The sequence below is a fragment of the Macadamia integrifolia genome, chromosome 3 (genome assembly GCF_013358625.1).
Source record: "Macadamia integrifolia cultivar HAES 741 chromosome 3, SCU_Mint_v3, whole genome shotgun sequence".
Taxonomy (NCBI): domain Eukaryota; kingdom Viridiplantae; phylum Streptophyta; class Magnoliopsida; order Proteales; family Proteaceae; genus Macadamia; species Macadamia integrifolia.
Window position 1 is genome coordinate 14,484,676 of NC_056559.1, and position 4,513 is coordinate 14,489,188.

Sequence of the window (4,513 nt, forward strand, 5' to 3'; positions counted from 1 at the left end):
TCTCCCGCCTCCCGCCTCTCCCATTGAATGAGCTGCTAGCTCCAGGAAAACTAGCGCCAAGCAGTGTGCCCAACCTCCTCCCTTGACTAAATTAGGTTCTGAAATTTGACAGGTATTCTCTAGAAATACAATAACCAGGATTATCATATCACTCATTTACATGGCAAAAGTGAACAATTCGCTTGGAGATTCCTTTCCAAACTGCCCATGTAGAGGAATTTTTCCTTAAAACTAACAAGTTTCATAGCCAAAGACAAATGTCTGTAGTCGGTTTATAAATCAATCAAGAAGCTCTGCTACTAAAACTGGACTGGAGAGACAAACTATTAAAATCAAAATACTTCAAAAACAACTCATTTCTTGACAAAAATGGTGTTTTCAAATGAGGCTCTTGGACAGGGAACAACTCAAAATGTATTCAACCAAACCAACAAAACATGATTTGTTGTAGAGTAGGTGAGGGGAATTCCAGCAACATTTGGAAAAGATCCTGGATCCCTACAATTCAAGGGTACACTGCCTTCCACCGTCAACTCAGTTCCACCTCAATTTTACCATGGTCAATGAATTAATCCACAATTGGAGATGGAATCACAGCCTGATCCACCACATCTTCCCATTTGATAATGGAGATGCCATTACCGAAATTCCTGAGTCTCTGACTTCATCACATGGGCATCTGATCACTTATCCATATCAGGCATGCTAACAACCAAGTCTGCAGCATGGCATTTAGCCAAACATCACCATAATGACAGATAGAGGGCACTTAAGGAAAGCATTTAGAGAAACTAAAACTCTATATAAAGTTTAAATGTCCTTTCTGTAATGTGAAGCTGAGACAGAAAGACACATATTCCTATCATATAGCTTCACCAAAAGGATTTGGGCTGTGCTAATACTCTAGGTTTAAGACCTAAAAATATTCAAGGGAGTAATTTATTCAATCTATTCCAAGGCCTTCTAACAAGCAGCTCTCTCACTAAAGTGATAACCAAGTATTAGCTCTATTACAATCTACTTCTTGTGGTACCAAAGAAATAACATTGATTTCTGAAATCATAAACCCAATCCCCACCATATCATTAAGAACATTACCAAATGGAAGCAAGACCTCAGCCTATTCTAAAAATCTGTCCCAGATCTTCCAAACCTTGAATGCCGCATATCCAGATCTCCACCAACTTGGATTTTCCTAATTGTGATCATCCACTACTTGTCACTGACAACGGGAGTTTCAAGCCTCATACATATGAAACAGGCTGATCAGAAAGATGAAACCCAAGGTATCCTACAAGGAGTTGGTCAGACCAATGCAGATGGGATGCGATCCCTTAGAAATATGGACAGGATTGCAGTAAATGGGTCACCAAGCAGGATGGTAGCTTTTTCCTATGTTATTAGATATCAATAGTGATCTTAAACATGTTCAGTCTGTACTCTGTAACTATGCTAAAGCAGGATGAGACATGCGGTAGGAATTGCTCATAATATGAGCCATAAAGCTAGATATCGTACAATCTGAGGTACCTTCATGGATAACCTCAATGACATGATATTATTCTCCCACCCCAATATTATCTATGCTTTTCATCAAAATAAAATGAATTAATAAAGTCCACCATAGGAGAACAGTGATTTGCTGGAAATAACAATTATACTGTCCACTTTTCTAATTCTTTTCTACATGTTTCTTCAACAAAGAGTTGTGCATTACATTACAAAGACAAAAGGTTAACTCTCTTGAGAAGAGTGACTAGTTTACTAAAGTTAGAAACCAGTAAACCACCTTTCACACTATCATCATTGATCAAATCACTAAATATCTACACAAATCACTTGCATCAAAACCATCAAAGTTGTTTGATGCAGAATTGAAGACTTACACGAGGAAGAAAAGGGCATAATAGGCCCACAATTTGGACTGGATTTCTTTTTTTTGGTGGTAAAATTTGGACTGAAGAGAGAGCCCATGGTCTGGGTTTATTTTGTCTTGGTTTATTTTGGTTGTTTAGTTAGTTCGGTTCATTAGTGAACCATGTTGGTTCAATTTATGTTAAACTTTGTTTGGTTTTCTAGGAGACAAGTAATTAGTTGTTAGATTCTATTTTAATTGTTTCTATTTTTGTTTTTTGAGACTTATATACTAAGAGAATCGATTGGGAGGTTTCCTATAATTGTTAGGCTGTCACCCTCCCCTCCCCATTATTCACCTATAAATAAAGCAATGAGGCTCCTTATAGAGCCACGATTTGACAAGCTCAATTAATGGCTTATGTTGTTGCTTTCTCTGCTGAGAATTGGTCTTGTGTCTGATCAAGGCTGTGGAACTGGTGTGTGATCTAGCTGACTCTTTGCGGGGTGAAGCTTTAGAGGTCCTCTCTCTCATTTTATCCTCTTCTCTAATGTTATACAAGCATTCAAGGAACTCCAATACATCTTCAGATCAACCCAGGTAATCCAAACCATTGTTCTTCTAATATTTTCTATTTTTCCAGCCTGAGTTTTCTTCATTATTTTTCCCCAATCCAACCCTGCCCAGACCTAATCCAGCCATCAGACTTGGCCACTCTTTTGGTCGAACCTTCCCCCCAACAGGACTGAAACTCGACCCCAGTTTCAGCACCATTGGACCTGATTTTGAGTTATTAAAAATCTCCCATTGTTCTGTTGGATTGCATATTTTGACCTAATCTCTGGGTCTGTGACTGAGATCGATAGACTGATTTAATTTTCTATTGATTTCTCTGACATTATGCATGTTTTCTATACTGTTTCAAATCCTATTTTAGTTCACAAATCAGTCCATATCTATCCCTAATCTGATTCCAGAAAACCCTATTTCTGAAATTGATAGCCTTATTCTCGTATCTGATTTCTTCCTTGTCTGTGATCTGTTTAAACTATTTTGGTGTTCTCTGATATAGAATCCCGCAGCATTGGGATTAGGTTGACAATTCAATCCTAGTTCTACATTATCGTTCCAGCAGTCCAAGCTTTTCAACTCTGCACAAAGGCAAAGTGACAATCAAAATCAAATGAACTGGCATGAAATTTTTTTTCTTCCACCGAAAGGAATTGTCAAAGAACTAGAACAATAAAAGAGCATAAATTAGAGATGTAAGCTCCTCTAGTCTACTCTCCAGCTCCTGAGGTTCACATGAAAAATTGGGCAAAAGAAATATGAAAATAAAGACAAACAGTTAAACTATATTCCAAATGCAGCTTTGGTACAAACTTTCACCATCTCCTGCAACTAGACACAAGCATCCAGGGTAGAACATGGAAGTCAAGTATCTCATGCCATCCCCAAAACCTCGAACAATGCTTGAAAAGATTCATTTTCATTTCTACAGCACAGGACACTCACTACATAGTAGATTCCCAAATTTATCCAGCAATGCATAACAGGAATTAATTCAGAATCTTAAGAATAGTATAAACACATCACCACCTCGGCTAAGTTACTGACACACTTCAACAGAGAAAGAACTACAATTGAAGTTCTAAATCTGTAATGAAACACAGCCATGGATTTCAGTTCCCTGTAATTATGCACTATAAAGCTTTAAGAGGAAGTCTAGTATCTGATGCTATCCCCAAAACCTCGAACAATGCTTGAAAAGATTCATTTTCATTTCTACAGCACAGAAGACTCACTACATAGTAGATTCCCAAATTTATCCAGCAATGCATAACAGGAATTAATTCAGAATCTTAAGAATAGTATAAACACATCACCACCTCCGAGTGGCAAAGTTACTGACGCACTTCAACAGAGAAAGAACTACAATTGAAGTTCTAAATCTGTAATGAAACACAGCCATGGATTTCAGTTCCCTGTAATGATGAACTATAAAGTTTTCAGAGCCCCACAAAAAATACACAGATCATGCCATAACACATTAAAAAGATATAGGGAAGCAAAAGAGCAACCTGAGTGGAAAGACCGATGCTAAATAACAATTACACGCTAACAAATTGTTCAGTGTTCAACATCTTGTCATGCATGATATGCATCCTACCTAACCTACATGATATGATCACTGCGGAGCTTGACGAAGATGAAGATGAAGACACAGCAGAAGGCTCATGGCCAGGGAAGAAGCCATGGTGGATGCAGAGGGAGAGGATTCAGGCTTTGCTATTCCAGGGAGAATGAGAAAAAGAAGAACAACAAAAACCCCTTCTTTCCAATTTTCTTCGCCGTCCATTGGGATTGATGGCTATCTCTACTTATAGTAAGTATAGACAGATCAGAGTATGAATTTGTGTAGGTCCAACAGCATCACCTTCACTTTGCAGGAAAATTGGATAGAACAGAGGAGGCAACATGTCCTCAAACTTACTGCCGTAGAAAATGTTTGTCGAATTCAGTTTGAAGGAGAGTCAGGCCGTCCTCTGTTTCTCTCAACTGATAAAAATCTATTTGTTTGTAGGAGAGAGTAGGTGAGGGAATTCCAACAACATTTGGAAAGATCCACGGATAAGTGTACTTCCTTCCTTCATCAAC